At 40.0% G+C, this 27,546-nt stretch overlaps 1 protein-coding gene across 2 annotated transcripts in view; it reads right to left on the bottom strand.

Annotated features, from left to right (window-relative positions):
* The window catches only part of PAK1 (p21 (RAC1) activated kinase 1), a 158,294-nt gene that overhangs the window by 117,792 nt on the left and 12,956 nt on the right, over positions 1-27,546 (bottom strand). Inside the window, exon 1 of one of the 2 annotated variants that reach the window (XM_060018221.1) lies at positions 20,415-20,525. The exons of the other annotated variant lie outside the window; for it this stretch is intronic. The gene's annotated coding sequence lies outside the window, so the exon portion shown is untranslated. Of the gene's footprint in view, positions 1-20,414; positions 20,526-27,546 lie in introns of those variants that run through there. 2 annotated transcript variants of the gene reach the window in all.

The raw sequence follows: 27,546 nt of genomic DNA, 5'->3' as shown, positions 1-27,546 counted from the left end.
AAATAAACTCCAAATGGATTAAAGACTTAAATGTAAGGTCAGACACTATAACACTCTGAGAGGAAAACATAGGCAGAACACTCTATGACATAAATCACAGCAAGATCCTTTTTGACCCACCTCCTAGAAAAAGGGAAATAAAAACAAATATAAACAAATGGGACCTAATGAAACTTCAAAGCTTTTGCACAGCAAAGGAAACCATAAACAAGTTGAAAAGACAACCTCAGAATGGGAGAAAATATTTGCAAATGAAGCAACTGACAAAGGATTAACCTCTAAAATATAAAAGCAGCTCATGCAGCTTAATAACAAAAAAACCATCAACCCAATCCAAAAATGGGCAGAAGACCTAAATAGATATTTCTCCAAAGAAGATATACACATTGCCAACAAACACATGAAAGGATGCTCAACATCACTAATCATTAGAGAAATGCAAGTCAGAACTACAATGAGGTATCACCTCACACTGGTCAGAATAGCCATCATCAAAAAGTCTACAAACAATAAATTATGGAGAGGGTGTGGTTAAAAGGGAACCCTCTTGCACTGCTGGTGGGAATGTAAATTGATACAGCCACTATGGAGAACAGTATGGAGGTTCGTTACAAAACTAAGAATAGAACTACCATATGACCCAGCAATCCCACTACTGGGCATATACCCTGAGAAAACCATAATTCAAAAAGAGTCATGTACCCCATGTTCACTGCAGCACTATTTACAATAGCCAGGACATGGAAGCAACCTAAGTACCCATCAGCAGATGAATGGATAAAGAAGATGTGGCACATATATACAATGGAATATTACTCACCCATAAAAAGAAACAAAATTGAGTTATTTGTAGTGAGGTGGATGGACCTAGAGCCTGTCATACAGAGTGAAGTAAGTCAGAAAGAGAAAAACAAATACTGTTTTGTTTGCTAACACATATATATGGAATCTAAAAAAAAAATGGTTTTGGAGAACCTAGGGCAGGACAGGAATAAAACACAGACATACAGAATGGACTTGAGGACACGAGGAGGGGGAAGGGTAAGCTGGGACGAAGTGAGAGAGTGGCATGGACATATATACACTACCAAATGTAAAATAGATGGCTAGTGGTCAGCAGCCCCAGAGCACAGGGAGATCAGCTGGGTGCTTTGTGACCACGTAGAGGGGTGGGATAGGGAGGGTGGGAGAGAGACGCAAGAAGGAGGAGATATGGGGATATATGTATATGTATAGCTGATTCACTTTGTTATAAAGCAGAAAGTAACACACCATTGTAAAGCAATTATACTCCAATAAAGATGTTAAAAAAAAAAAAGACTTAGCAACTAGTAAGCACATATTATGGGGCAGGTACAGTACTTTACCTGCTTGTCTCCTTTAATCTTCACAGCAATGCTAGTTTACATATAAGGAGACAAACTGAGAAAGGTTAAGAAACTTGCCCAAGGTCACACGGGTAAGTGGGAGAGCTGGAGTTTCACCCAAAGCTACTGATTCTTAAATCTAGGCCTTGTTCCAGTAAACCATTCATTTCCAGGCTTCTATTCCAAAAAGAATATTTATCTGGAAAGTAAGAGACCAAAGAATAGGGAAAAGATTGCTAGAGATTAGCTTCAATCAGCTGGAAAGATCTGCTTTCTACAGCAAACAGGAAAATAACAAAAAGTACTGGAGTCTCCAAAAGACAAGAGGCCTTCTCAATGATGGAAGCAAAATTCATCTCAATACCTCCCACCCCTACCCACTCCATTAGTTTAGTCTACAAAAGATAGACGGGCTTGGGGACAAATTATAGGCCAGGGAAAGTATTTTTACATCTAAATAATTCAAAGGAGGCAGAGGTCAACTTAGAAAACCAGCCCTCTCACTTGCTGCTGACTCATCTAGCCCCCTCCTCTTCCAGGAAGTCTGTTCCATGACCTCTACCTCTCCAAAGAAGGCCTTCACTCTCCTAGATCTGGATGCTGATTCCTGAAGAAGCTACATCACCTTAGAAATGGAAGATGCAGGCATCAGCAACGAATGTCCACCTCTCACAACACTGGCTTAAAACAAAAAACTAAAGAGGAAAGGGTGAGAAAAAAGTCTAAGTTTCTTAGGAACTGCACTGCTAAGGACCAGTGTCTTAGGGAACAAATGTCTTCGGAGACATCCAGGCCCACTGTTCTGTTGTAGAAATGCAGAAAGGAGGGTACTCCAGCACCCCTGAGGCAACTGCTTACCCAATGGCAGCAGAAAAGCCAACCCCTTTCTTTACACAGAGAAGTCTTTTGAGATCACTCAATCCAGGGATTTCCAAGCTTTTTTAAAAGCCTCTCAACCTCTTCTTCCAATCAAATCTTATGGAAACACCAATACTTAAACAGATAAAAAGTAGAACTGCTCTGGCTGAAAAGGAGATGGGGAAGTTCTACTTCCTCAGCCTCTTTCCCCTTCCTAATCTCACCCCCATATTCTGTGAGGTTGCATTTCAAAACCCTGAGACTCCAGTTTAACACTACCATGTTAAACTTAAGGAAACTAGGGTCCAGAGAAAACATGATCACACAGTCAGTTAGTGCCAAAGCTGGAACTCAAATTCAGATGTGCTGACTTATAGGGCAGTCGATTTCCCATATCATCACACTACTCCTTTGGGATATTCACATGAAAATGAATATGAAAGCATTTTTAAAAGCACTAAGTGCACAGGCCTGTACAGTTCCCTCAGCGAAATTTCTCTAAGGATAAAATAATTGTAATGCTCAGACTTCTAAGGACAATTTCACCACATACAACAGCACCTAACAGCAAAGAAATCCTCTCGTGTTCCCAATCCCTCAGTAAAGTGTCTGACTATCTATAAAAACAGGCATGATTATGTCACCAACTTAGACTGATAGTAGACAACTGAGACTCAGGAGGCTTCTGAAGGATTCCCTGCTCCCTGCGTCCTGAGAAACCATCCCTTAAAGATATACGGGAATTCTCCTGGCATCCACCATGCATGAAACATGGAACAGAATCTGCACCTGTACATTACGGTTAACTCCTTAATAAATGATGTGTATAGGCTAGGCCTCATAGATTTTCTACAACTGTGGTAGCTAGCCTCCAAGAAAAATACCCTGCCTCCTGGTATTTGCACCCTGTGTAACCTTTCCTACTTGGTAGAAGGGTCAGTGTGTGTGATCAAAAGAATACAGTAGAAGTGACAGCATGTCACTTCTGAAATCAGATTATAAAAGACATTGCACCTTCTGTTTTGGTTGCTCTCTCCTCTCTCTGATCACTTGCTGCGGGGAAGCCAGGTGACATGCTGTAAGCTGCCCTATGGAGAGGCCACATGGCAAGGAACTGAAGATGTCAGCCTGTTAACAGCCAGCAAGAAACTGAGGCTGACCAACAACCAGATGAGTGAGTGTGGAAGGGGACCCACTAGGCCCAGTTGAGCCTCCAGATACCTGCAACCTTGGGTAACAGCTTGACTGTAACCTCATTAGAGACACTGAGCCAGAACCACTCAGCCTAGCCACTCTCAGATTCCTCACGCTTAGAGACTGTGTGAGATGATAAATGTTTATTTTTTAAGCTGCTAAGTTTCAGAGGCAATTTATTTACACAGCAATAGATAACTAATAGGACCACAAAACTAAGGTTTCCTGGGTTTACATCAGAAAGCCCGTTACGAAACCAAAAGTCCCTCTGAAACAAAACCCAAAGCCTCAAGGGTTGGGGCTTCATCTTAAATAATAACTGTCTCCATTGCTTATTCATAAGGTGACCAGTTGCAAGTCACTTCATCTCTCTTACCTGTGATTTCCTCGTTGAATATATAGGGACATTTTCCTTGCAGAGTATTGTGAGGATTAAATGGGAATAGTTTGTAAAAGTATCTTTAAAATAGTTGGAACTATACAAATTAAAGTTGTTACAAAGACCCTGGAAGGTAACCCACCAAGCCCACGCCCAACAGCAACTAAAAGGACATGACTCTGCTCAATGAAGTCAAATGGAAAGGCATCTTCTAGGCCACTTATCCAACTGTATTAAAAGTATCCCCTCTATCACTGCCTCTCATAATAACAATAGGAAAAAATTACCAGTGCTTGATATTACATATCAAGCATAGTGCTAAATGTTATCGCACTATTTTCTCATTTAATGCTACATTTAACCCATAGAGAAACTGAAAGAGGTTAAAATCATTTGGTTAGTAATGGAGCCAGGATTGAACTTCATATCCATGCAACTCCAAAGACCATGTTCTTTCCACTAAACCCATATGCTGTTCACTACACCAAGGAGCCTGAAAGTATCCAATACAGAAGGCATACAGGCACAACTTAACAAAAGAGCTGAAAAAATGAAAGAGACAGGAAGAAAAATCACCTTTCAAGTTAATGGGGAAATTAAAAGATTCAGGAGATGTAGAGTCTGGTCCTGTCTAGGGCACCAAACAATTGTTAACACCTTGGACAAGTTATCTGTCATTGAAAATTTTTAAAACCCTCAGATTTACATAGTACTTTGGAATCTACAAAGCATTCTGAAGTACCCACAAATATTTGATTGTCACAGCAACCCTGGAAGGTAGTTTTAATAATCTCCATTCTATAAATGAAAAAACTGAGACTAAGAAAGAATCCCAGTAATTTGCCCGTGGTTATTAGACAGCTGGTACATGCAAGAGATAATATACCTAGATTTCTTTATTCTCAGAAGTACCTGAGACTCAAAAGGTTTAGGGAATGCTCAAAGGTCACAACAAAGACAAGAATCCAATTTACTTCTTATTCCCCTAATCCAGTGAGCTACAAACTGGATATGCAAACCAGATATGCAAACCTGGAGAACTTTTAAAAAACACTAATGCCTGGGCCCCATAACTACCCCTGCCCCCTCCTCCCCCTGCAAAAAAATTTTTTTGGTCCTGGGGGGAGAAGGGGGGCAGGGATCTGAGTATCAACGTATTTTTAAGCCTTCGAGGACTAGCCACACTTGAAAACTACTGCCCTAACCCCAAGAGCCACAGGTTAAGAAATGTCATGATCCACCCTCATTTCCTAATGTTAAATTCTCTCAGTGAAGTCATCTACTTTTCTGTAAATTCATTACATTTACAAAGCAAAAAACTTCTATTATTATAAACAACTATCTAAGTTAAAATAATTTAATTTCTGTTACCTAGAATAAATTTTTATGCACCATGCAATCAATATCTTAATGGTCAAGACTGGTTATGTGATATGCAGCAATAAAATTGCTTATAGAAAGAGAAAAGCTGCCCAGAAGAGTATACTGTGAACAAAACAACTAAGAAAAAAATTGAAGTAATCTTTTATCTCTAAATGTCCCTTCTTGGGGATCTTAGAACTCCTTGGTTCCACTAACATGAATTTCCTGGAGCATCCTCTAATGAGGGTTTGGATACTGCAAAGACTTGTCTCATAATATCTCCACTTCTCTCTGCTAATTCAAGTCTTACCTGACCAAGTTCTTTCCTTAACCATCAAGCCCATTGTTATGGGTTTAAATTGTGTCTCCCAAAAAAAGATTTGTCGAAGTCCTAACCGCTACTACATCAGAATGTGACTTTATTTGGAAATAGGGTCTTTACAGAGGTAATCAAATTAAAATGAGGTCATGAGGGCCAGCCCTAACCCAATACAGCTGCTATCCTTATAAGAAGGGGAAATTTTGACACAAGAGACAGATATACACAGAGAGAAGACTGTGAAGGGACACAGGGAGAAGATGTTCATCTACAAGCCAAGGAATGCCTGAGACTTCCAGAAGCTAAGGAGAGGACTGGAACAGATCCTTCCCTTGTACCTTCATGGGGAGCATGGCCCTGCCAACACCTTGATTTCAGACTTTCGGTTTCCAAAATTGTAAGGTTATAACTTTCTGTTGTTCTAAGCCAACCGGTTTGTGGTACTTTGTTACAGCAGCCCTAGGAAACTAATCATCTACCTTTCACTAAATTCTGAAAGTTTGTACCCAGTTTATTTGGTGGAACTGTTTAATTTTTTTTAATCATATGCATCCTACCTTCCTAATGAAAGCAAAGCCTCTCAAGGAGAGGAACACCATTTTATACATCTTTTGTATCATCTACCACTCTTAGGGAAAGACTGACCTCGGAAAAAGTATTCAGGAAACATTTGTTCACTTGATTACTTTCTGGAAAATGTTCAACAACCACTGCTGGTTGTTTCAGAATCTGATAACCAGAAAATCACTTTTCCTACTTCTATAATTCTGTCACATTGGAATTAGCTATTCTAAAATCAACATTCTTTTTCATGAGCTTTTTATATATCTATTATATAGATAATACCACATACTCTCTAGTACCCATAAATAAAAATTTCACAAAATCGTAGAATCATGTACTGTGTGGGACTGGAAGAGAGCTTACAGACCATCTAGTGCAGTCCTGAGCTAATATCTTCTTAAATGTATACAATATCATTTCTCTCTCTTTTATGGTAAATGCCACATTCTCCCTTGGCCATTGTATTAGTTATTGGTCTACAGGGCTCCTTCTCACTACCCACCCATCCACCACTAGGCTATAAGTACATTGAAGGTTGAGGAAAAAAAAGTAGCAACATCAAAACAGTACCAATTTTTAGTCCAAAAAGAAAAATATACTGGTGAGATACTTTAACAGAATTAAACATTGAGGTACCTTAAATAGGTTAGGTCCTGAAGACCCCACAGCTGCCTGGGATGATAGGAAGTAGAGATTCCAAACAGTTCTCAGAAATTCACTCCAGTAGCTCTCAAAACGGCAGACACTGCTTTCTGCTTAACTGACATAAATGTATTAATAGTACCCAAACCTCAGACTAAGAACAACAGTCTGGCCAAGTATCTTGTTGTTCCACATCGCCACTAGTATAAACAGAAGTCCAAGCCAGCATCAGAAAAACACTAACTCAGACTTCCAAAGAACTTCTCAGCTCCCAATAGGCTCCAATGACTTCCTAAAGGAGTCCTCTAGGTTTGTGCTGAAGTCCAGAGAAAGGGCTGAGCAACACTGAAAGACATCAACACATTTTCAAACTGGTGTACTCCTGTTCATTTCACACTCAAGTGTCACCTCCTCTATGGAGTCTTTACTGCTTCTCCTCCTCCCTTCCCCCTTCTTGCTTAGATAATACTTTGTACATCCCTCTATTATATATTCATCACTGAATGTTACAGTAATTCTAGTGTCTCTCTCTGTCTTGCTAGAGCAGACACACAATAATCATGGCTGCAAAAAGCAAAAAGTTGCTTCTTCTCATGCTAAGACCTCAGTTACCCTGGCTTATCTTAATACCAGGAGGAAAAGAAAAAAAAGGTGAAATATTTTCAAATAGCTGCCTGTTTACTGTGTACTGTCTAAGAGCCATGGATTTCCACACTGTGATTCCTCTTTTTTTTTCAAGTATCGTGCTCTGGTCGATATGGCAGGTCGGTTCAGACAGACTTTAAAATACCCAGTCCTGTCTGTCTGAGTCCTAAGGCCTTAATCATCCTGAACAAGGGGCTGGAAGTTAGCATTAAAGGATCAGTGCTCTTCAGGAATCAGGAAAATCTCAGACTCCTTAGGACAGTAAGGGTAGAAAGAACTCAGAGGGCACCCAGCCAACTTCCTCATTTTACAGAGAAGGAAACTGAGGTCCAAAAAGGGGAAAGGATTTGGTCAAGGTCCCATAATCTGCTACAAGCAAACTCATGTTTTGATTCCCAGTTCAGTGCAACTTCTGATATATCTTTTCTCTTTTTAAAAAAATTTTCAATCTCAAAAATGAGTCACAGGAAGGTAACTTGTCCAAGGCCATATACCTAGTAGATGATGAAGCCAAGATTTGAACCCAGGACATCTCCTGGGAAGATCTATTCTCTCATTTACTCTCATGGTGAAGTTTTTGCAACTCCATATATAAATGGAACTTTACGTTCTGTTCCTTTAACTTCCTTTGAAGTTTGCTTCTAGTTAAATTTGGCAAATTAAAAACACATTTACCTATGTTCTCCCCAAAAATCACACTAAAATGCTACTAAAGATATATATATTTTTTAAAAGGTATAAACCTAAACAAGGAAGAGAATGGGTGAGGGGACATCAGAAGACGAGACATTTCAACAAAATTTTAGACTATCCATAATGAATGGGGTATTTGTAACAAAAAAAGAATGGCAAAAAAAAAGCTTTAACCCAGAGCCTTGCATGGTCCCTAGGCAGCAGAGATGTGTGGTACCTGGACAGCAGGATCACATCCCCTGGAAAGAATCACTGGATTAGAACATATAAAGGAACAGGCCTAGGAAGTATAAATCACTTGCTCAAACTCACATAGGGCTAACAAGAGCTTGAACCTTGGTCTTCATATTTTTGTTACCCTTCTGTAACTCATGTGCTATTAGTCAGACTTCAGAGAATAAAAGGATGACTCAATAGCCCATGTCACAAAACAAGGAGACAGAGGTGTTTCCCAAGGTCTACCTTTTGTCCTCCTTTACCAACTCCAAAAAGTATTTTGTGTTTAGGCTCTCCCTGATGAGAGCTTAGGCTGTTCAAACAGTTGGGGTAAGAACCCCATATTCCAATTCATGTTCCAACTGTCTGATTCTACAGCTCTGAAGATGTAGGTTACCAACACCTAACAAAAATATGACAAAGTTTGGAAACGAAAGATTTCAAAAGCACTAACAATGTTTCAGGTCAAATCTGAGCTCATCCCCCTTGCCTATGATAGTGTGAAAGAGGCAGCTTTTCATCCCTTTTTAGAACAGAACATGCCCAAAGGTAGGTGTTGTTATATCTGCCAACCAGCTAAAACAGTTTAATTTTAAATGCCAAATTACAGGATTGCCTACAGAACCAATTAAGGCATTAATGACTCTAAGGCCATTTCTTAATACAGCAATAATGTGAGTGCCACAGCTATTTGAACCCTACTCCCATTTGAACTCATGTCCATCACTGCATTAAACACATCTACATACTCAATTTGTGTTTTTCTGATGTGCACAGAAAGAATACTGAATTAGGAGTCAGAAGAATAGCTCTAAACACAGCTCAAGCTTTGGAGTCAGCAAACAAGTTTGAATTCCAGTCCTCTGAGTCCTAATCTCTCTGGGCCTCAGTTACTTCATATGTAATACCTACATGAGAGAACTAGTGTAAGGATTGAGAGTATCTATACAAGGCAACTGGCACAGCAATAAGGCACTCAGTAAACGTTAGTTTCTTCTGTTATTGATCAACTGGTAAATACCAGGTACTTCCAACCTTCGAAGGGCTGATTGTTTTGAGTAAATGTTTAGGGTGAGACAGGATAGATGAACAAATAATTCCAATATAATATAGTACAAATAAGTATAATACAACAAAATAAATGCTGTTATAGCCATTGGAACAAAGTATCACATTAACACTGGGGAAAAAAAAGCATACTAATTCTGTCCGAAACAGGAGGAGAGTATCAGGTAAGGTATGAGAGACAGAGACATCTGAACTGGGCCTTGAAGGTTGTTGAGGAGAAGCACAGCAAGCAAAGGAAAACATCTTAAACAAAAGAAACCATGATGGGCTTCCCTGGTGGCGCAGTGGTTGAGAGTCCGCCTGCCGATGCAGGGGACGCGGGTTCATGCCCCAGTCCCACATGCCGCGGAGCGGCTGGGCCCGTGAGCCATGGCCACTGAGCCTGCGCGTCCGGAGCCTGTGCTCTGCAACGGGAGAGGCCACAACAGTGAGAGGCCCGTGTACCACACACACAAAAAAAAAGAAACCATGAAAAACAAGTTAGGGAGATATGAAAGAGAACATATGGCTTATTTAAGCAACAGTGACAAAACTTAGGAGAGTAGAAGTGGATGGGTTACACAGGAGCAGAAGATTAGCATAAGGAAGGGCCTACCCACAGGAGTATTTTACTGAGAGAAAAGTGGTATGAGGGGCAAGGAGAGGTAGTCATCTGAGAAGCACTTGAAGAAAATATTTACCAGAGAAGAACAGAAATAAAATCACCATTATGATTACAAAGGATCGTAATATGGAGGAAGCTTGAATTTATTTTGTATGACCCAAAGGTCAGACCTAGGAAGGTGGATGAAAATTAAAGAGTGACACAAAATTGGCCTAGGAATATTAATCACGTACAAAGTGAGCCATTTGGAAGTGAAAAGGAAATGTCCATTCTTTAAGTGGTGAAATTAGCTCAGGGAGCTCAAGGAAGAAACTCTTATCTACTGGCTAAGGAACCCAGGCTTTCTCTTCCTCTTTGGGGACACGACTAGACTTGATGGGCATTTGGTGCAACCAGGTTTGAGGAAGGTGCTTCTGCCACTTCCTGATGCCTTACACAATTCAGTTCAACCTCAAAAGGGAATGCTAGCCCTCACAGAAACAGCCTAAAAAGAAGACTAAAGCACGCAATAGACTTTAAGGGAAACTAGCTTAAAGAAAGAGGGGCAATGAGAATGCAGAACATCAGAGGCATCAATTCTCTGTTACCACGTTAATGGAGGAAGTAAGCAATGCAACAGCTGCAGACCATTATTTACAAGTCTGAGTTGTGGGAGCCATAGAGGTCATCCAGTCCAACACCTCATTGTACAGAGTTAACTGAAGCCCAGAGAAGGGCAGGGAGAGCTACGCCTAAAAACAATTTAACATACACTTTACACGTCACACAGGCTCTTTGACTTGTATTATCTCAATTTTCCTCAAGGCAAAACAGTGAAGGAGGTGTTATTTTCCCAAGGAGACATTAAGCTCTTCAGAGCATTATAAAGTTTGCGTTAGTTACTCTTATGGATTTCTGCAGTATATAATGCTTTCCTTTTTGATCCTATGGGTTATAAAAAAAATTCACCTTGAGGACTGGGGTTCTCCCCAGGCAAATAATGCAGACTAGGAAACAGTTTCTTAATACCTCATCCCTATTGCCCTACTCTCTGAGTCTACAACTTTCCAGTGTATAAACTGTTCAATAAAAATTATTCCTTTTCAGTTCCTGTACTGAGAATAGGAAACAGATTTGAATCAGATAACACCCCTGCCTTCAAGAAGCTCCCATCTGGTAAGGAAGAAAGACACGGCAATCAGTGATTATCTTTGAGTCATAAAGACATGGGTTCACCCAAAGTTAGCAGAAGGAAAGAAATCATAAAAATCAGATCAGAAATAAATGAAAAAGAAAAGAAGGAGGGGCTTCCCTGGTGGCGCAGTGGTTAAGAGTCCACCTGCCGATGCAGGGGATACAGGTTCGTGCCCCGGTCCGGGAAGATCCCACATGCCGCGGAGCAGCTGGGCCCGTGAGCCATGGCCGCTGAGCCTGCGCGTCAGGAGCCTGTGCTCCGCAGCGGGACAGCCCACAACAGTGAGAGGCCCGCGTACTGAAAAAAAAAAGAAAAGAAATGAAGGAAACAATAGCAAAGATCAATAAAACTAAAAGCTGGTTCTTTGAGAAGATAAACAAAATTGATAAACCATTAGCCAGACTCATCAAGAAAAAAAGGGAGAAGACTTAAATCAATAGAATTGGAAATGAAAAAGGAGAAGTAACAACTGACACTGCAGAAATACAAAAGATCATGAGAGATTACTACAAGTAACTCTATGCCAATAAAATGGACAACCTGGAAGAAATGGACAAATTCTTAGAAATGCACAACCTGCCAAGACTGAATCAGGAAGAAATAGAAAATATGAACAGACCAATCACAAGCACTGAAATTGAAACTGTGATTAAAAATCTTCCAACAAACAAAAGCCCAGGACCAGATGGCTTCACAGGTGAATTCTATCAAACATTTAGAGAAGACCTAACACCTATCCTTCTCAAACTCTTCCAAAATATAGCAGAGGGAGGAACACTCCCAAATTCATTCTACGAGGCCACCATCACCTTGATACAAAAACCAGACAAGGATGTCACAAAGAAAGAAAACCACAGGTTTTCTGAAAGAAAACTACAGCCACTATGTCACAAAGAAAGAAAAACTACAGGTTTTCTGAAAGAAAACTACAGCCACTACGGAGAACAGTATGGAGATTCAATATCACTGATGAACATAGATGCAAAAATCCTCAACAAAATACTAGCAAACAGAATCCAACACCACATTAAAAGGATCATACACCATGATCAAGTGGGGTTTATTCCAGGAATGCAAGGATTCTTCAATATATGCAAATCAATCAATGTGAAAAACCATATTAATAAATTGAAGGATAAAAACCATATGATCATCTCAATAGATGCAGAGAATGCATTTGACAAAATTCAACACCCATTTATGATAAAAACCCTGCAGAAAGTAGGCATAGACGGAACTTTCCTCAACATAATAAAGGCCATATATGACAAACCCAAAGCCAATATCATCCTCAATGGTGAAAAACTGAAAGCATTTCCACTAAGATCAGGAACAAGACAAGGTTGCCAACTCTCACCACTCTTATTCAACATAGTTTTGGAAGTTTTAGCCACAGCAATCAGAGAAGAAAAGGAAATAGAAGGACTCCAAATCGGAAAAGAAGAAGTAAAGCTGTCACTGTTTGCAGATGACACGATACTATACATAAAGAATCCTAAAGACACTACCAGAAAACTACTACAGCTAAACAATGAATTTAGTAAAATTGCAGGATACAAAATTAATGCACAGAAATCTCTGGCATTCCTATACACTAATAATGAAGAATCTGAAAGAGAAATTAAGGAAACACTCCATTTACCACTGCAACAAAAAGAATAAAATACCTAGGAATAAACCTACCTAAGGAGACAAACAACCTGTATCCAGAAAACTATAAGACACTGATGAAAGAAATTAAAGGTGATACAAACAGATGGAGAGATATACCATGTTCTTGGATTGGAAGAATCAACATTGTGAAAATGACTATACTATCGAAAGCAATCTACAGATTCAATGCAATCCCTATCAAACTACCACTAGCATTTTTCACAGAACTAGAACAAAAAATTTCACAATTTGTATGGAAACACAAAAGACCCCGAAGAGCCAAAGCAATCTTGAGAACAAAAAACGGAGCTGGAGGAATCAGGCTTCCGGACTTCAGACTATACTATGAAGCTACAGTAGTCAAGACAGTATGGTACTGGCACAAAAACAGAAAGATAGATCAATGGAACAGGATAGAAAGCCCAGAGATAAACCCACGCACATATGGTCACCTTATCTTTGATAAAGGAGGCAGGAATGTACAGTGGAGAAAGGACAGCCTCTTCAATAAGTGGTGCTGGGAAAACTGGGCAGGTACATGTAAAAGTATGAGATTAGATCACTCCCTAACACTATACACAAAAATAAGCTCAAAATGGATTAAAGACCTAAATGTAAGGCCAGACACTATAAAACTCTTAGAGGAAAACATAGGCAGAACACTCTATGACATAAATCACAGCAAGATCCTTTTTGACCCACCTCCTAGAGAAATGGAAATACAAATAAAAATAAACAAAGGGGACCTAATGGAACGTCAAAGCTTTTGCACAGCAAAGGAACCATAAACAAGACCAAAACACAACCCTTAGAATGGGAGAAAATATTTGCAAATGAAGCAACTGACAAAGGATTAATCTCCAAAATTTATAAGCAGCTCAGGCAGCTCAATAACAAATAAACAAACAACCCAATCCAAAAATGGGCAGAAGACCTAAAGAGACATTTCTCCGAAGAAGATATACAGACTGCCAACAAACACATGAAAGAATGCTCAACATCATTACTCATTAGAGAAATGCAAATCAAAACTACAATGAGATATCATCTCACACCAGTCAGAATGGCCATCATCAAAAAAATCTAGAAACAATAAATGCAGGAGAGGGTGTGAAGAAAAGGGAACCCTCTTGCACTGCTGGTGGGAATGTGAATTGGTACAGCCACTATGGAGAACAGTATGGAGGTTCCTAAAAAACTACAAATAGAACTACCATATGACCCAGCAATCCCACTACTGGGCATATACCCTGAGAAAACCATAATTCAAAAAGAGTCATGTACCAAAATGTTCATTGCAGGTCTATTTACAATAGCCCGGAGATGCAAACAACCTAAGTGTCCATCATTGGATGAATGGATAAAGAAGACGTGGCACATATATACAATGCAATATTAGCCATAAAAAGAAATGAAATTGAGCTATTTTTAATGAGGTGGATAAACCTAGAGTCTGTCATACAGAGTGAAGTAAGTCAGAAAGAGAAAGACAAATACTGTATGCTAACACATATGGAATTTAAGAAAAAAAAAATGTCTGAAGAACCTAGGGGTAAGACAGGAATAAAGACATAGACCTACTAGAGAATGGACTTGAGGATATGGGGAGGGGGAAGGGTAAGCTGTGACAAAGGGAGAGAGTGGCATAGACATATATACACTACCAAACGTAAGATAGATAGCTAGTGGGAAGCAGCCATATAGAACAGGGAGATCAGCTCGGTGCTTTGTGACCACCTGGAGGGGTGGGATAGGGAGGGTGGGAGGGAGGGAGACGCAAGAGGGAAGAGATATGGGAACATATGTATATGTATAACTGATTCAGTTTGTTATAACGCAGAAACTAACACACCATTGTAAAGCAATTATACTCCAATAAAGATGTAAAAAAAAAAAAAGACATGGGTTCAAATTCTGGATCTACCCTTTGCTAGCTAAGGCAAGTCATTTCCTTTATCTAAACTCCATATTCTGTATCTGTGTAACTGAGGGCAATATCATCAGCTTAATTCAAAAAGCTACTTGTTAGCATTTGGTAAGATAATGTATTTACAGCACACAGAAGAATGTCTGATGGTGGAGCTGGTAAGAGATTAGGGGCCACCAAGGGTTTATGGACCCCTATGGGTCACAGCAGTTCTCCACTTCAGATATTCATTCTTTCAATAAAAAATACATTGTATATCTACTGTAAGTCGGGTGTTCGGAACAACAGCGGACTTAGAGATAGTCCCATGACTTTGAGGCACTATAGTGTCAGAGACTGAGATCATAATGAAAAAAGTTTTCACCGTTAAGGTCCTGACATACTGATATTCTGTGGGCTGCAGGCAGTGGTGACCAAAAATAGTACCACTTATCCCATTTCCATTTTTCCTCCCAAGTTTCGCAGCCACCAAGTTTCCTCCACCTCACCTCGTCTTCAATCAATTCACCATATTCAATGCCTGCCATCTCCAGAGGCCCTTCCCTGGATTGAAGAGCCTGAGCATAGGCCACTACAGTTCAGAATAGAAACCTCACTAACAGCACACCCCACACCCTACCCCACCTACAGCCTCTGAATCAGACTCCACAAAATAGTTTTAAAGCCCCAGAATAAGTGCTGCTATATCTATGTTAAGCCTTTAGAGGAACAGTTCTGAGAAGACAGAACTAAGTCATCTGAGAATATCTCAAACACTCTCTGAACACCTCTTATGTGCCAGGCACCATTTTGAATGCTTTACATACATTAATGCCCTCAAAACAACTCTGCAAGGGAGCTATTATTGTCCCAATTTTACAAAGGAAAAACTGTGTTCACAGAAATTAAATGACTTGCCCTAAAATCACAGCTTATAGGTGATGGAGCTGAAATCCATAAGCAAATTTGCCTTCCTTTTATCCACTGCATCTCACATGGTATTCTAATAATAACCCTGTGAGGCAGGTAAGAAAGTATCAGCATTATCCTATTTTACAAAGGAAGAAACTGGTGCTTAAGGAAGTGATATTACTTTCTCAGGCACAAGTCAGTAAGTGGCAGAGCCATGGCTTTTACTCAGATCTTTTGCCCCCAAACCTGTGCTCTTCTCACTACCCCACATTTCCTCTTTCACTGCCTTGCAGAACGGTATAGTAGAAATATACTTAACAGAGTCAGAAGGGCTGAGATATGGTCCTGACTCTGGAACTAACTTATTGTATATATTTTTTTAATTTTATAATATTAAGTGAGTAATTTTTTCTTCTCTTGGCCTCAGTTTTCTCATTCATAAAATAAGGGTATTAGATTGGATAACCCTTAGGTTCCCCTTCATCTGGAAATCTAGGTTTTAATTAGTACCAACAAGACTAGAATCAGTTTCTCTGGTTTCCTTGCCACCCAACAGTAACTCCCTAAAAGAAAAAAAAAAAATTAACTGTTATTTGTAGTGATAAGGTAAGAAGTGCTCAGCATCACAGAGTAGAAATTACCCATTCAATTTCATTCTTTCCTTCTTCGAACACACTACATGTAAACATAGAAAAGGCCACAAGCTACCTAATAACACAACACTGGCACCTCCTCTAAGTGGCACATTTAATAACATGCCAAGTATGACTAGGAGTGAAGAGTGTGGTCATGGCAGGGCCCTTCTTCCCACTGTTGGAGTCACAACACTTCTATTCACTAGGTAATCTTCCTAGGTTGGGACATCAGCTCTGCTTCACTTACAGCAGACCAGGCTTATGACTTTAAATCCCATCAGATATAAACAATTTACAAGTGACTCTTGACTATTTAATATTATAGAACAAAATATGAAATTTAACCCCAGATGTAATTCTTCCATGCCAAGAAAACAGAAGAGGGCAAGAAGCAGGACCCAAGACTGGATAAATTACTTCCCTGTCTTAGTTTCTTTATATATAAAGTAAGGGAGAGAGTCCAAACCAATCCTAAACACCTTTCCCACTGTAACCTAATATGAATTTATAAATATTCTATATTTAGAAAATGTGAAATGTGTAAAAAACAAAAAGTAGGAGGAAGAGGGCATAGTGTTACACATTAAAATGACCTCAGATAAGAAAATTCTAAAAAATGCCAAGGCAGAACATAAAATACGTATGGTCACATCACCCCCCAATACATATTAGTTATAAAAGCAAAAATAAAAATCTATAGCCCTGTGACAGCTGAAGTAAATAATTCACATAATTCCCTCAGGAAAAGACTGCTGAGGCAGAAAACCATTGCTCATGCAGTTAAACCAGAGCTGATCTGAATATGATCAGATCTGAAACAACTGGAAATTGTTTCCTGAAACCAGGAAATTGTCTTAAGAGGAAAGACAAGCCTAAGGGAGCAAGCCTCCCCTTGACCTCGGAATAAAGTTCATACTGCTTTAGCCAAGCATCATAATTTTCAGTAAATATTTACTTATTAATATGCTAAACAATGAACTAAGTGCTTCCACATACTTTTGTTCATTTAATTCTCCCAACATTCCAGTAGTTATAGTCCCTATTTTACAGAAGAGGAGTTTGAAGCTCAAAGAGGTAAAAAGACCAGGATGAGAACCCAATCTCTGACTCCAAGTTCAATGTACTTTCTACTTCATCCCTATTATATTCTATCTCCTTCACTGTACAGGTCCCTCACACATCCCTTGTCTAGTCTGAAATCTCACAACAAGCTTGTGAGGCAGACATTCAAGATTCTCATGAACTGATCCCTACTCACCTTTATAGTTCTTAAATGGATGCTACTGGCTAGCCAGCATCCATTCCCCTCTTCCTCCCTCCCAATAGAGCCCTGATTTTTATCCAGTATTCATTCCTCAGCAGCCAATGTAACTAAGGCAGTTCTCAAATTTTAGCATATTATCAGAGTCAAAAATCACCTGAAGAGCTTGTTAAAACACAGGTTCCTGGGCCCCACACCCAGAGTTTTCGATTCAGTAGGCCTGATACCTGGCCCGAGAATTTGCATTTTTAACAAGTTCCCAATTGACCACTTTTTGAAAACCACTGTCCTAAGGGAAAGCTGACCCCAAACCTAGCTCTAAGGGTAGGTCTTCATTCTACACCCAAACCAAATATAGTAATCCCATTCTCCTTGCAGTGATTAGTCCAAGAACTCAGGCTTAACCAATTGGCATCTGGCACATCCCTTGAAACTCTTGTAGTTCAGGGATGGGTAAGTGGCCTAAGGTGGTCCAATTGCACTAAAGGGGAAATTTTGTCCATTTTGGGAGATGAAGTCAGTGTCTGCCTCTGTCTCTCTCTCTGCCTCTTTCTGCCTCTCTCCCTGTCTCCCTCCCTTTCCCCCACCCCTCTGTCTATGTATCTATATCTCTCTCATCCACTGGTTAACAAAGAAACTTAGCCCCTCCAACGGTTACTATCAATTTACCACCATGATGGAAGGCAGCTTCGGGATATAAGTAACACAATCTTTTACTTTTGTGTTGTTATAATTTTCAATTTATATAAATTTCAATATGATATAAACCAAATTTGAGTCAGAATTGCTGCTTAAAGAATTCCAAATGACATAGAATTCAGTAATAGAAGATGGTACAAGCCACGTGAATACTCTCTACAGTGGAATCTGTAAATTGCTTTGCTCAATACCTATTCTAACCCCTTTCTAGCTTTGAGTACTTCAGAGATTGGAAAGCAAAAAAAACCTGTATTTCCCAGACTCCCTCCTAAAAGTCATTTAGGTTCTGCTAATCAGATGCTCTCACGCTAGATACTGATTTGTAACTATGTATTAGATGAGTGGAGAGACTGGGCACAGGACACCCCTTTTGCTGGAACAAACTGCAACAGAGGCAGCATAGTTCTAGATCTAGCAGTTATAGCAACAGCTGCCTGATTCTGCAGCTTCTAGATTATGGCAAAGACAGCAGCATCCTTGAGAGCTTTATTCTTTGGTGCAGTTTGGAAAGTTTATTCCTGGAAGCTCAGCCTGGGTCCATTTCTTCTATTCTCCCAAAGACTCTTTCATCTCTCTGGTATCCTTTAATAAATCAATTTTCCTTGAACTTGCTAGAGTGGATTCTGTTACTTGCCCCACTAATAAGAACCCTGACCAGTAAACTACCCTACACTAAAGATAACATATAATATTTGCCATCATGTTCGCATAACAACTGACCCTTTCCTTCCTTGTCTTTGCATCAACTCTTCCCTCAGTGTGGAATGTCCTCCTTCACAATCATCCCATTTGCAAAAGTTGCCCACTTCCTCCATGAAGAGATTTACATAATGAGGAATTAATCACAGAAGAAAGGAAGAAAACCAACTTGACAGAGGAAGACTGAGCCCTGAAGAATGAGCAGTTGACATCTGGCAGAGAAGGGGCAAGGAGGATGGAGGGAGCGTTTCAAGTATAAAGAATAACATTCACAAAGGCAATAAAGTACCTCTTGCCACCAAGGACTGACCCTACAAATTCACAACTTCTTAGAGCTGGGAATGATGCTATAGCATATACTGAGTTTTGCTAAAAAATAATGTTGAATACAAGTGATTTTTATAGTCAGTTGTCAGTAATTAATAAGCACTAATAACTGTGTACAAAAAAACTACTACATTAGGAGTTATAGGGAAATTCCCAAAGCAGAGATCACAGTCTTCCACTCTTAAAGATTTACAGTATAGAGAGAAACAAAGACATCTGAAAAGATCAAGGATACAACACAAATACTACAAAGACAAGTGCAAATTCATATAAACAACTGTAAAGAAAAAAGTTTCAAGTCACTAGAGTATCTAATAATAGGTGTTATTCAGAGAAAATTTTTTCTAAAAGAATTCATTAATACACCAAATATTTACTAAACATCTACTGTATGCTAAAAATTATTTTAGTTGCTGAGGAAACAGAGAAGCAAGCACAAAGTCCTTGCTTTTACAAGGTTTAAACTCTAACTGAAGGAGAATTAGGAACAAAGGTTTCAAGGACAGGGCTGTAAATTAAAGCACTGGTCATTAGGCTCATTTTCACTTCCCTATCCTGTAATATGGATAATTATGAGAGCCAACATTTATTGAGCACTTGTTTTGTGCCAGAATCTGCTAAGTGCTTTACAATTATTACCTCATGTAATCCTGGTAACAAACCTATGAAGTAGGTGCTACTGTTAATACCACTTTAAAGATAAGGAATCTAAAACTACAGAGGTTAAGTAACTGCCCCCAGATCAGAGAGTCAGGAATTGGCAGAGCCATAGGATTCCAAGTTAGGTCAGTAGCAGAGGTTTTTAACTACTACACAATATAGAGGACAAAATTATATTTATATGAGATAGAGCTTTGTTAAAATAGGAGGCATGGAACTGTTAATGTGGCATGAGGCTGACCATCTCTGAGGGTTTTTGTTTCCTTATGCCATAAAATGAGGGGTTAGATTCCCTAAGCAATGGTCACTTTCAGCTTCTGTTTCTACAGTTTCAAAAACAATGTCAAAAAATTTTCAGGTGCCTAGTCCAGTTGTTGTTAGTGAAAAGGTACTTTGAAAGCTGACACTATACTGTTCTTATCCACCGGCTGAGACCCTGTGTTTCCATGCTTTCATTAAAGGGCATATTAGCATTATATTAATTGGCATAAACAGCTGTAGCATAAACCTCCTGCAGAATAGAAGGCTGGCAGCACAGAGAACAAAGGGAGAGGCAAGAAAGCAATGATTGGCTGACCTGGATTCATCTAGGTCAGGCATGGCATTTGGTCCCTCTGCATTTCTAAGTTCTCGTGAATGTGGATGCCCAGGCAGCAGCCCAAAGCCTTCCTCATTTCCATCTCAATCTCTAGAAAGAATTACAATTGAGAACAAGAGCTATTGCGGCAGAGACCAGACTCTGAATATTAAAGTACACACTAGGCAGGAGCTAGCAAAAGGAAGAATAAGAGATGTTCTCTATTTGGACATAACAAAGTATAACAGTCAAACCCTACTCACTCACCTGCCACGCAAACTGTACCAAATGGTACCTTTTTTTTTTAGCCATGCAGCACAGTTTGTGGGATCTTAGCTCCCCTCCCCAAACAGTACCTTTTCAAGACACTTTTCCAAATCTCTTCAATTACTGTTCACTTCTTCCTAACCCTTTGCTTTAGTAGGTATCTCCTATGTGCCAGACTCTGAGCTAGGCCCCATAGGAATATAATGAATAATGCAAAATCCCCAACATCAGGGAAATAAATCTAATGGGGGGCAAGTGCATACAAAGGGATTCTTATTATCTGGGTATAACTAATACCCAAAAATGCCACTTAAGTTAACTGACGAAGGACAAAACTACAATAAAATAAAATAAATAAAAAGTAGATGGGGCCTTTAATTTTTCAAAATAAGTATAAAACAAAATTTTGTAATTTAACAAAATTTAAGCAATAATTGCCACTAAGGTAATTCTTAAACCAAAGAACATCGGTCATTTCACATTTGGCTTTCAGAACACGTTGATGAAAAGGATCAGTTGTGTAAAAATATTCAGGAGCTTCACCAGTTTTTGCCAAGGGCCTCTCTTAATCCTTTGTTACTCAAATCATTGTCGTCTGAATCTCCTATTATGACATAACTCACGTCAATTTTTCCTTCAATTTTAAACTGGTCTAATTTTACCTAATCCTCATTTGTCAATGACTTTTGTGTGTGTGGTTCAAGCCATTCTCCAATATCACTTTATTTCAAATTCATAAAATTCTTTATGTTTTGCAGAAATTTCAGTTTTCCTTTTAGAATCTACTTGCATCATATTGTTAGATATTAATTATCCTACCATTTGAAATGCCCTTACTGACAAGGAGAGTGAGGACAGAGCCCAGTGGTGAGCAGAGAGGGATGTCTGAGTGGGGAGTAATTTTATAAGTGATCAGTTCCTATGGATAACAAATGAACATCTATATATCTAATTATAGTGCACAGGACCAAAAGAGTGCTATGGAAATTCAAAAAAGCTTAATAAATATTTGTTGAATGAGTGGATAAATTATTTTATTCAATAATTCAACAAGCATTTATTGAGAGCCTAGTACATGCCAGACACTGTTCAAGATACTGAGTATACAGCAAGGAACAAAATAAAGTACTACCTGTCTTAGTCCATTTGGGCTGCTATAACAGAATACCATAGACTAGGTGGCTTACAAACAAAAGAAATTTACTTCTCACAGTTCTGGAGGCTAAGAAGTTCAAAATCAAAGCACCAGAAGATTCAGTGCCTGGTGAGAACCCTTTTCCTGGTTCAGAGATAGCCATTTTCTCTCTCACATAGCAGAAGGGGAGAGGGAGCTCTCTGGGTCTACTTTATAAGGACACTAATCCTATTCATGAGGGCTCCATCCTCATGACCTAATCACCTCTCAAAGGCCCCACCACCAAATATTACCACTTTGGGCATTTGGATTTAACATATAAATTTGGGGGAGGGCTTCCCTGGTGGCACAGTGGTTGACAGTCCGCCTGCCGATGCAGGGGACACGGGTTTGTGCCCCGGTCCAGGGAGATCCCACATGCCGCGGAGCAGCTAGGCCCATGAGCCATGGCCGCTGAGCCTGAACGTCCGGAGCCTGTGCTCCGCAACGGGAGAGGCCACAACAGTGAGAGGGCCGCGTACCGCAAAAAGAAAAAAAAAAAGAATTTGGGGGAGACATAAACATTTAGTCTACAGCATACCATCAAGGAATTTATAGTCATGAATGGGTGGATGAGGGCTGCAAGCCTACATGGAAGAAATGGCAGCCCAGTTGGATCTTGAAGAATGAAGAGCTTTAATAGCATAGAGGAAAAAGGAATTCCAGGCTGAGGGAACAAAGTGATATAACATATGAAAGTGTAGTAAACTCAGTCTTTTTAGGGATGGACTAGGGTCAAGAGAGATGAGGCTGAAGAAGTAGGTGGGGTCAAAGTGTAATGTTCCCTGAATAACAAACCAATTTACATGTTATCCTACCAGCAATGGGGATACACTGATGGCTTTTGAGAAAAACAGTAACAGGATCAGAAAAATTACTCCAGGCAGAATAACGGATGAATAAGAGGGCAGAAAGACTGGTGGCCAGCACTATGGAGAACAGTATGGAGGTTCCTCAAAAAACTAAAAATAGGGCTTTCCTGGTGGCACAGTGGTTGGGAGTCCGCCTGTCGATGCAGGGGACGCCGGTTCGTGCCCCGGTCCGGGAGGATCCCACATGCTGTGGAGCGGCTGGGCCCGTGGGCCATGGCCGCCGGGCCTGCGCGTCCGGAGCCTGTGCTCCGCGGCGGGGGAGGCCACAGCAGTGAGAGGCCCGCGTACCGCAAAAAAAAAAAAAAAAAACTAAAAATAGAGTTGCCATATGATCCAGCAATCCCACACCTGGGCATGTATCCAGACAAAACTATAATCGAAAAGATACATGTACCCCTATGTTCACAGCAGCACTATATCCAAGAGCCAAGACATGGAAACAACCTAAATGTCCATCGACAGATGAATGGATAAAGAAGATGTGGAATATATATACACAATGAAATATTACTCAGCCGTAAAAAGAATGAAATAATGCCAGTTGCAGCAACATGGATGGACCTAGAGATTATCATACTAAATGAAGTAAGTCAGAAAGAGAAAGACACATACCATATGATATCACTTTATGTGGAATCTAAAATATAACACAAATGAACTTATCTATGAAACAGAAACACACTCATAGATATAGAGAACAGACTTGTGGTTGCCAAGGGAGAGAAGGGGTTAGGGGACGGATGGATTGGGAGTTTGGGATTAGCAGATGCAAACTGTGATATACAGGATGGATAAACAACAATGTCCTACTATATAGCACAGGGAACTATATTCAGTATCCTGTGATAAACCATAATGGAAAAGAATATGAAAATGATTATGTATATATATATGTGTATAACTGAGTCACTTTGCTGTACAGCAGAAATTAATACCACATTGTAAATCAACTATAAAATTTTTAGAAATGAAAAAACAAAACAAAAAGACTGGTGGCCAGGACACTAGTTAAGAGGCAATTTTAAAACCTAGAGACAAGATAATTATGGTCTAAACCAGAGCACAGAGGATAGAAAGATAAAAACAAACTTGGAAATAACTTCAGAGATAAAACTGACAAGGCTTGATAATTCTTGATAATGTGAGCTCGTTCATTCAGCAAATATTTACAACACTCACTGTGGTCCTGGCACTGTACTAGGTGATGGGGTACAAAGGTGAACAAAAGAGATGATCTTTGACTCCATGGAGCTGAAAGGCTAGACATATAACAAACAGACAGGTACAGAATTACAGGTCATTATAAAAGCCATTACAGAAAATAACAAATACTGTAAGATGAAAATAGAGGGGATCTTCTTTAGATCAGATGGGTCCTGGCTTCCAGTAGATACTCAATATTTAGAAAGAAGAATATACTCAATTTTCTTAAAGAAGAAAAAGAGAGAGGCAGAGAAAAGGTAGACTTGTGAAGAAGCCAGAAATGGAGAAAAGCATACCAGGGGAGAACAGGTGTGAAGGCCCTGAGGCAAGAAAGACTTTCTCAAACTTTGTGGGGGGGGGGGGGAAGAGAGGAAAAACAGTGCCAATCACTCTGAAACACAGCCACTGAGGTGGAGAGTGGCACAAGATGAAGTTAGAGAAACAAAAAACAAGGTCAGGTCAACTCAAAAACTTAAAATCACGTTTAAGATTTTATATTTGGGAATTCCCTGGCAGTCCAGTGGTTAAGACTCATTGCTTTCACTGCCATGGGTCCGGGTTCGATCTCTGGTTGTGGAACTGAGATGATACAAGCCACGTGGCATAGCCAAAAAAAAAAAAAAAAAGATTTTATATTTTCTCCTAAATAAAACAAAAAACTTTTACAGGTTTCAAGCAAAGAACTCAGTTAAAAGATAGTCCAAGGTAGGGACTTCCCTGTTCCCTGTTGGTACAGTGGTTAAGAATCCACCTGTCGGGCTTCCCTGGTGGCGCAGTGGTTGAGAGTCCGCCTACCGATGCAGGGGACACGGGCTCGTGCCCCGAACCGGGAAGATCCCACATGCCGCAGAGCGGCTGGGCCCGTGAGCCATGGCCGCTGAGCCTGCGCGTCCGGAGCCTGTGCTCCACAACAGGAAAGGCCACAACAGGGAGAGGCCCGCGTACCGGGGGAAAAAAAAAAAAAAGAATCCACCTGTCGATGCAGGGGACACAGGTTCAATCCCTGGTCCAGGAAGATACCACATGCCTCAGAGTAACTAAGCCCGTGCGCCACAGCTACTGAGCCTGCGCTCTAGAGCCCTTGAGCCACAACTAGTGAGCCCGCCTGCTGCAACTACTGAGGCCCACGGGCCTAGAGCCTGTGCTCCTCAACAAGAGAAGCCACCACAATAAGAAGTCCATGCACCGCAACCAAGAGCAGCCCCGGCTCGCCACAACTAGAGAAAGCCCGCACGCAGCAACAAAGACCCAGGGCAGCCCAAAATAAGTTAATTAATTAATAATTTTTTTTAAAAAGATAGTCCAAGGTAGAGATGATGGTAGTTTGGATTAGAGAAGTCACAACAGAAATGGAGAGAGGTAGATAGATTCAAGCAATACAAAGGAAGTAAAATTAACAAGATAGGGAGTGGAGTTATCCATATGAAGGACAGGAGAGAAGGGTGTCAGGAGAGAAGGAGGTGTCAGGGATGAACCTTAAATTTCTGGTTTGAGCAACTAGAGAAACAAAGATGCCACTTACTAAGACAGTGATAACTGGGAGAGAACCAGGTTTGTGGAAAAAGACCAAGAACGCAGTTTAGAGTATATAAAGAAGGAGATGTTGTAAGACCTCAGAGTGGAAATATCAAGCGGGCAATTGAATATATGAGTCTAGAGTTAAGGAGAGACGTTTAGACTAGAGATATCTGGGGAAATACAGAAGTTGAGAGCATATATATAGTATTCAAAGGTAGGACAATGAATGAAATCAAGTAGAAAGAGAGTACAGTGTAAGAGAAGAGGATCTCTCCCTTGAGGAATTCCAACATTTAAAATCAACACTGTAGAAAAGGCAACAAATTAAACTGAGGAATGGTCAGAGGTAGGAGGCAAACAAGGAAAGTGATATCACAGAAGGCAAAGCATATTTTAAAGAGGGAATAATCAATAAAGGCAAATATACTGAGAGGTCCAGAAAGATAAGAATGAAATGGAAATTCTGTGGCTGCTAACAACACAAAAAGAGAGCCATCCAAGCACTGTGAGCCTCTCAATGAAAGAATACACCAACACCTATAAAGTGGCCATGCAAAAAAGAAAACCTGGATTTGATCAAGCCTCTAGATACTAACTTACAAATAATGTATAACCAAGGAATCTGTTAAATTATAACAGGGAGATGCAAAATCCAGACAGTGAGAAACTTTATAGGACAACTGGTTTCTTCAACAAATAATCTGAAAGGGAGAAAAAAGAGACTGAGAGGAAATTTAGAGATTAAAGGAAACATAAAAGACATGTCAACCAATCTCTCTTTGTAGTCCTTATCTGTTTCAAACTGTTAAAGAAAAAAAAAAACAAAGAAAGAAAGAAAAGTATGACATTTGCACCACAACTGAACATTTTGATGATATTAAGGGATTATGGGAAGGGGAGTGGTGTATGTGTGGCTGCGGTTTTGGGGTTGTTTGCTTTTTTTCTTTTTCTTTTTTTTTAAGTAGATTTGGCACCATAGGGGTCATTATGGGCCTTAGCACAAGCAGTTATGATAAGGTGGGGGGATGGGGGTAGAAGCAGAGTGGAGTAGGCTGCCAAGTAAATGGAAGGTAAGGAATTAGAAGCAGAAGTTGTAAACAGCTATTTAAAGAAGACTAGTTTTGAAGGAAAGCAAAAATAGCGCTTAGCTGAAGGCTGACATGGGATCTCAGGAGCGCTTTTGTTTGGTGGAGAAGGGGAAAACTGTTTTCCTTTAAATAAAACATTTCAATGCTGCTTATGATAACCCAGTAGAAAGCAAAATGTCATGACGTAGTGAAGTGAGGTTTCTAAGACAGGACCACAGGAAAGAATCTAAAAGTATATGAAGGATCAGGCCTTTCCTTGAAAGAGAATCATTTCCTTCATTGTAAAAAAGGAGCGAAGGCAAAAATGGGTACAATCCAAGTAGATTCTCAGATTCAGAAGTAGGAATATAAAGCTTCTGTTTTATTTGTGATAAATGAGACAAAGTGAGGGGTAGTAGAGAAGAGAAAGCACAAAAGAGAAAGTGGGGCTTCCCTGGTGGCACAGTGGTTGAGAGTCCGCCTGCCAATACAGGGGACACAGGTTCGTGCCCCGGTCCGGGAAGATCCCACATGCCGCAGAGCGGCTGGGCCCGTGAGCCATGGCCACTGAGCCTGCGCGTCCGGAGCCTGTGCTCTGCAACGGGAGAGGCCACAACAGTGAGAAGCCCGCGTACCGCAAAAAAAAAAAAAAAAAAAAGAGAGAAAGTGACAGGTGGAGACTGAGGGGAGAATTGAAGATAACCCTGAAGGAAAGCAGCTATTTCCAGAGCTAGAAAATACAGGGGGGAAAAAATAGGCTTTTGGAAATGGGAAATAAGTCAGTTGAACAGACCAACTCCTGAAGAAATCATTAAAAGAAAGGCTGTGGTGGTATTCTCAGTTTGCAAATATTAAATCCTGTCAAGAGCCTACTAGGTCTTCATATCACTTGATCCAGTAATTCCACCTATGGGAATTTATTCTAAAGAAATAAACTCTGAAAGTAAAAAGCTATATGTAGTGTTACAGATAAAATTACAGTGTAATTTATTACAGGGAAAAAAACCTAAATGATTGTGATGGTTAGTTTT

This window comes from Delphinus delphis, chromosome 8, assembly GCF_949987515.2.
Source record: "Delphinus delphis chromosome 8, mDelDel1.2, whole genome shotgun sequence".
NCBI classification, from domain to species: domain Eukaryota; kingdom Metazoa; phylum Chordata; class Mammalia; order Artiodactyla; family Delphinidae; genus Delphinus; species Delphinus delphis.
The sequence above is the reverse complement of the archived record's forward strand: the minus strand, read 5'-3'. Positions and strand labels throughout refer to the sequence as shown.